General features: G+C 44.5%; 1 protein-coding gene across 3 annotated transcripts in view; it reads right to left on the bottom strand.

The window, feature by feature from the left end:
• Nucleotides 1-3945, bottom strand: part of Ift52 (intraflagellar transport 52) — a 28432-nt gene extending 24487 nt beyond the window's left edge. The window contains exon 1 of one of the 3 annotated variants that reach the window (XR_002376881.2): nt 3770-3861. The gene's annotated coding sequence lies outside the window, so the exon portion shown is untranslated. Of the gene's footprint in view, nt 1-3646 lie in introns of all 3 variants that reach the window. The other 2 variants (XM_021149314.2, XM_021149303.2) reach the window with 2 other exon arrangements.
• Nucleotides 3946-7171: the final 3226 nt, after the last annotated feature.

The following is a 7171-nucleotide window of genomic DNA, read 5'->3' as shown; positions in this document are numbered from 1 at the left end:
AAGAATGGGAATGGGTGGGTAGGGAAGTGGGGGGCGCTATGGGGGACTTTTGGGATAGCATTGCAAATGTAATTGAGGAAAATATGTAATAAAAATATTAAAAATAAAAAAAAAAGACATCCAAGTAGATGAACTGAACAATTGAAGGAACTACAATCCAGAACTGGAAGGCTCACCAGTGACCCTAATCTGCAGGCTGGGAGATAGATGTTTCTGATCTGCATCTTGGTATGGAGATCTTGAGGCATAGTGGCTATGGATACCAGAACATTAAGACAGGGAGATCTCTGAGTTCAAGGTCATCTGAGATTAAAGGTGTGGTGGCACACAACTTTAATCTGGGCTACACCTTCTGCTGGAGACCATATAAGGACATTGGAAGAAGGGAGTGTCACTCTTGCTCCTTTGCCTGCTTGCTCTGTGAGACTGAGTAAATATTTTCCCTTGGACCTCTATTCACAGATACTACTGAACCATTGTTGGCAATAGGACTGCAGAATGTAAGTCATCAATAAATTCCTTTACTATATAGAAACTGTCTATAAGTTCTGTGACTCTAGAGAACCCTGACTAATACAGGACCCTAAACCCAGAAGTGCATAATAAACACAAAATGAACTCACTGGTATTTTTGACATTGGTCTCCTAATACTTTGCTTGGACATCTTTTGCCTTACTTTTTTTTTTTTAAAGATTTATTTATTATATGTAAATACACTGTAGCTGTCTTCAGACACTCCAGAAGAGGGCGCCAGATCTTGTTACGGATGGTTGTGAGCCACCATGTGGTTGCTGGGATCTGAACTCTGGACCTTCGGAAGAGCAGTCGGGTGCTCTTATCCACTGAGCCATCTCACCAGCCCCAGCCAGTACTCTTAACCCTGGAGTCATCTCTCCAGCCCCAGTAATATTAGTTCTTATAAACACACACACACACACAATTTGATACTGTTTGTAGTCCCAGGAATCCACTGACTGTCTTAGAATAACTACTGTAGATAAAGAAAAACTACCACATTGGCCATCAGCCATTTGTATTTCTTCTCATTTTCCTGAATCCTCTGATCATTTTTCCATGGGGTTTTATACATTTCTAATCAGTCATCAAACAAGTTTTTCAAAAGTTTATTTGCCTTTAGTCTTTAGTCTTGGCTTCTGGTAACTTAATTTTTGCTTAACGTTTGACTTAATTTTGCAGGTCATACATTTTATAAATCCAAAGGTATTAATGTTTCTCACTCTGGCTTCTGCACGGCGCGATGCATTTAGAAGAGCTTTCCCTGTGGTAAGATTTTTAAGTATATCCAATATTGTTTTTTCTTGGGCTTTTGTGATATAATTCCTTTTTATTAAGATTTTTATTAGGCCGGGCGGTGGTGGTGCACACCTTTAATCCCAGCACTTGGGAGGCAGAGGCAGGCGGATTTCTGAGTTCGAGGCCAGCCTGGTCTGCAAAGTGAATTTCAGGACTGCCAGAGATACACAGAGAAACCCTGTCTCGAAAAAAACCAAAAAGAAATTTTTTTATTAGCATATATTAATGTGATAATTTCGAGAATGCACATAATGTACTTGCACCATCCTCTATGAGCTCCTGTGCCCTCTCACTGACTCCCTTCTTCCCAGTTTTCCCTCTACTTTCATGTCTTTTTCCTTTTTAATAAGTTTAGTTAGGATTGCTGTGGGAATGTGAGAAATGTGTGGCAATGCCTAACCATTGAAGAAAATGTCTACTCTGTCCCAGCAACTTTTACATGCCCACAGAATCTCAGCGAGGGGCAAGGCCTCCTGACCCTTGTCCCCTCCACGAGACAATGTTGACAGATCCAATCTGTTGTAGGTCTTGTGCAGGCAAACAAGCTATGTATTTTTTTTAATGTGCATTGGTGTTTTGCCAAAGTGTATGTCTATGTGTATAAAGGTGTCCAATCCCTGCAGTTACAGAAGTTGTGAGCTGCCATGTGTACTGGGTACTGGGATTTGAAGCTGGGTCCTCTGGAAGAACAGCCAGTGTTTTTATAACTACTGAGCCATTTCTTCAGCCCTATGATATAATTTTTTTAACACTGAAATTTACGTCCACTTGTAGATTTAAGAGATGGCTCAGTAGTTGCAGACACTTTGCCCCCAAGCCTGAAACACCCATAGGATGACGTCCTTTCTCTTCCAAGAGCACTCAGTACCACATATACACAACAAACAAATGTAAATGAAATATATATATATATATATATATATATATATATATATATATATACTATTTTTGGTCCATTTGAAACTACTCTGGTGCTCATATTGGGTACCATTGTTTTTACCTAAACTACTAGACGACTGCACAATTCCAATTCATGTTTTTAAGAGCTGATAGGAGTCAGGCATGGTGGCACACGCCTTTAATCCCAGCCCTCGGGAGGCAGAGGCAGGCGATTTCTGAGTTCGAGGCTAGCCTGGTCTACAGAGTGAGTTCCAGAACAGCCAGAGCTACACAGAGAAACCCTGTCTCGAAAAACCAAAAAAAAAAAAAAAAAAAAAAGAGCTGATAGGAGAGATTTTCAATATTCTGTTACTCCCGAGACAATCTCCTATAACCTAGGTTAGCCTCTAATGCACTGTGCAGTGGAGGACGGCCTTGAACTCTTTAATGTCTTGCCTTAATTAATTTCCTGGGTGCTGGGATTACAGGCACATTGCAGCCATGCCGCTGCCTCTCAAATGACTTTTTTTTTTTTTCCTGTTCTGAGGACCAGGCAGACACCCAGGGTCTCATGCAGGCAGTCTATTAACTAAGCTGCAGCCTTAACCCCTTCAATGAAATTCAAAACATTTTGTCATGTTGACCTCACCACATGACACGACTATTTTTTGCTTGCTTGTTTTCTTTCTTTCTTTCTTTATGTTTTTTCGAGTCAGTGTTCCTCCTGTGTAGCACTGTCTCTCTGTAGACCAAGCTGGGATTAAAGGTGTGTGCCACCACAGCCGGCTAGCAGAGCTGTACTCTCCGGTTCCACCTATCCTTGAACATGCTTGTTTTCATTTTGTGTACCTACAATGCTGTACTCTGCCTTCCCCAGTTTCCTGATTAGAACGTCACAACGATCACGTTAGTGATGTTGACCTATTACTACACGGTGCCACAAAGAACCCAAACATCACAGGACTGAGATTTATATTTTTCTGCTTTTGAGACGTATTTGGGGTGGGAGCAGATTTCTGGGAAAAGTGAATACCCTTCTCTGAATACACTCCGAGGTAACAGTTTACTGTAGTTTAACCCCACCACCTCCTTCTGAAGGAGCAAGTAGATCTGGGGTCCTGTCCTATTAGAATTAGAAGTGAGTTTCCCTAAGAATAGCATAAGGTTTAAAAATCGGTAATAATAAGAATATTGAAACAATATTTGGGTAGCACTGCTCAACCATTCTCTTATTTTCTCTTCAATAACCTAACAAGGTATACTAAATTTTGCCAGAGTGACGAAAAACACCAAGCGTGGTTGCAACAATAGCCGAGTCTGATTTGACGGCTCCCCGTCCTGGGTTTTTTCATATTCTACAGGACTACGACAAATCCGCGCAGTCCGAGGCGCTAGAAATTCTACATCATCGCCAGGACCAGTTCCTAGCCCACTTCCGCGTCCTCAGTTTACCTCTGCCGACCTCGGGATTCCCACAAGGCTGGCCTAGGGGTCTCCAGAGCGGCATGGCGAGGCCGTCATCGTCTCCAGCCAGACCAACGATCTGGCGGCCCGCACAACCCAACCTCTCCTTACCTGAGGCCAGAGGCCACCAGGTATCCAAGGCCGCGCGCCGAGAAGGCGTGGCTCTGGGCCCGAGCGACTTCCGTCGTGGCGTGATGACGACAGCGCGACGGACGGGCTGTGCCTGGTGGCCGCGGACGCTGGGGGGCTGTTGGGTAGGGGTTCGGGGCTAGCGCTGGGCTGGCCCGTTCCCCCGGTGAAGACTGTATCCAAACTGAAGGAGTCACTTTTTAATAAGGAACCTATATTGTTCATTTGCTAGCAACTGCTATTAAAGACCGATAAAGATGATAGGTCCCCAGGCCGCGAATTCCGGCCTGTCTGTGGGCGGGGACTGCTGCGGCAAGCCACGCCCCGGCATGGCCTGGACGTTGGCGCAGGGCGTTGAGTCAGGTTCCGGGCAGGCTCCAGGCTTCGGCCGGGTAGCGATCAGGAGACTTAAGATGCCAGGTCTCACCAAAATTTAGAAGTAGAAGCTGGGGTAGGGAGTGGTGACCCGCCGGAGATGTAGTACTATTGTGGAGCTGAGAAAGCGTTTCGGGCAGAGGTACTGGCTTGGGCCAACGGTTGCCATGGAAACGGGAAACGCGCTTGGTTCCGCAGAGGCTTCACTGAGAGAGGGCTGTCTATGGCTTTGTATTCAAAGTGTCTGCAGCCTCAAAACTTGGAGCAGGCACATGTAGGAAGCTCAGCAGTTTTTATTTTCATCCATGTAATACAGAGCAGTATGAGTTAAGGATATTAAAATACACAAGTTTTAAGGCACTTTTCACGACTATGGTTACGACGATTTTAGAAAGTGGGAAAGAGTATGAAGGAGAACGATCTCTTCTCTCCCACTGAAGATCAAATCCAGAGCCTTCCACATCGTGAGCTGTACCATTGAGTTAAGTCTCAGCCAGAAAACTTTTCTAGAGGAGTGCTGCAGAATCGAATAGAGTGTGCAATTAAGGATGCAAATGATTTGGATCTGAACAAGTCACAGGATCATTCGGTACAGTAAGTGTACTAGAAATGCCAGGACACCAGAAAGGGAGCACCTCCTGGAGCAGTTCTCTCACTGTACCAAGTTGCAGAAGGAGCTTGAGGGTTTTAAAGTCAGCTGCTCCGAAGTCCGGTGTCTGAGAAATGACTTGTATCTGGTGAACTTGAACATGCTGCTTAATTGGAGCATTTTCTACGTGTAAATTGAGGATAGATTCTAAAGGTTTATTATAGGGATTATAGATGGAATTGGGATGGGGCTTTTGAGATGGCTCAGCAGATAAAAAGGCTGAGCCTGACATCCCGAGTTAAATCCCTGAGTCCCACATAATGGAAGTAGAGAACCGATTTCTGTAAATTGTCCTCTTGACCTCTTACAAGTACTCTGTGGCATGTTTATGCACACACACACATACAAATATGAATTTCTTTCTCTCTCTCTCTCTCTCTCTCTCTTTTTTGGTTTGTTTTTTTCGAGACAGGGTTTCTCTGTGTAGCCCTGGCTGTCCTGGAACTCACTTTGTAGACCAGGCTCGCCTCAAACTCAGAAATCTGCCTACCTCTGCCTCCCAGGTGCTGGGAGGTGTGCGCCACCATCGCCTGGCCAAATACAAATTTCAAAAGGATATATTTACCATGTATACAGCGTTCTGCCTACATGTATGACTGCACACCAGAAGAGGGTAACCAGACCTCATTATATATTGTTATGACCTACCATCTGATTACTGGGAATTGAACTCAGGATCTCTGGAAGAGCAGCCAGTGCTTTTAACCTCTGAGCTATCTCTTCAGCCCCCACCAATACAAATTTTGAAATGGGATATTCATATATATACATATATATGTCAATTTCATAGCATACTTGTTCATTTCCATTTTCTATCTTGGTGAAGCATTCTGTGACTTTACAATCTTAGAACAGCTGATTGTGGACTTTTGACAGCATGTTCAGGTTTCGGACAGTCACCCTCCTGTAAGAGGGAAGATTTGTCCTCTCCTTGTGTCTCACCTCTAGCAGTTAACCCACACTAGGAAAGATAAGAATCAGTTTCTTTCTGTATCAAAGCTTAATAGTAATTCTTTTTTTTTTAAAGATTTATTTATTTATTATATGTAAGTACACTATAGCTGTCTTCAGACACTCCAGAAGAGGGCACCAGATCTCGTTATGGATGGTTGTGAGCCACCATGTGGTTGCTGGGATTTGAACTCTGGACCTTCGGAAGAGCAGTCGGGTGCTCTTACCCACTGAGCCATCTCACCAGCCCAGTAGTAATTCTTGACTGAGCTTTGATCTCCAATAGAACAGTGTTACAGGTGTTCTCTTTTGATTTTAGTGTGTCCCAGCCCTACCTCCCCTCTTAATTCCTAGGGCAAGGGACAAAGGGGACAAAACTGAGAGGAAAGGAGTGGGACCAAATATAGAGGGAAAGTCAGTAAAAATCACCAGCATACACTGATTCAAAGAAAGTCCTCCCATTGTCCCCAAACCAGCCAGCTAATGAGGCTACCCTGGAGTATGTGCCAGGAGTTTGTGGGAAAGAAACTAAAGTAAAACAGAATAATCTATACCACATGGGCAGTGTCTTGAACATGCATCACGTGCCCAAGCCTGCCTAGTCAGAATTACCTTCTGAAATGATGAATTCTCAACACCTGCTTAATAGTTAGCCAGAATCCTGGCCTCCAAGATCAGCTCTGTCCTTACGGTAAAGCACATGAACTTGATAACCAGGTCCAGATCAGGAGGGAAGGTCTCCTCAAGACCCTATTAGATCACTTTCTGGTTCATTCTAGACAATTCTTGCTTTATTCTAAGAGACCTTTATTTTTGAGATATGGTCTCATTGTATCTCCCTGACTGCCTGGAACTCACTTTGTAGACCAGGCTGCCCTGGAACTCCCAGAGCCACACATCTTCGGCCTCCCTGCTTTTCAGGGCATGTGCACTATTCCCATCTTTGAGGAGAATTCTTGGCCCTAAGAGCCTAAGGGAGGAGTAGACCTGTCCAAAGGTTGCAAGGTAGAGAGAGCCCTAGGTCAAATATAGATTAGCATCCCAGCCAGTTAGTGGTGTGGCCTTCAAGCCTCGAAGTTTCTCTGACCTTGTCTCTTCATTGACAAAAGGGGAAGTGATCATTCCCTTAGGGTCATTTGGAAGAAGACCCCTAACCGACAGGACCGTCAGCTCTACGACTTGCCCAGGAGACATGCTCTGAGGCTGACTTTGGACAGCTATGTAAAAAGGGAGTGTGTTAAAAGACTGAAATCTTCAAAGGAAAGCTCGAGGCTTCTAGGGACTGGCTGCTACAGTCTGCACTGTTCTAGGGACTGGCTGCTACAGTCTGCACCGTTGACCCTTCTCGGAGGAACTCGGAGTTCACAGACCCATTCTTGGGTCCAGATAAGGCACAGATGCATCTCTGG

The sequence above is a fragment of the Mus caroli genome, chromosome 2 (genome assembly GCF_900094665.2).
Source record: "Mus caroli chromosome 2, CAROLI_EIJ_v1.1, whole genome shotgun sequence".
Classification (NCBI taxonomy): Eukaryota; Metazoa; Chordata; class Mammalia; order Rodentia; family Muridae; genus Mus; species Mus caroli.
The sequence above is the reverse complement of the archived record's forward strand: the minus strand, read 5'-3'. Positions and strand labels throughout refer to the sequence as shown.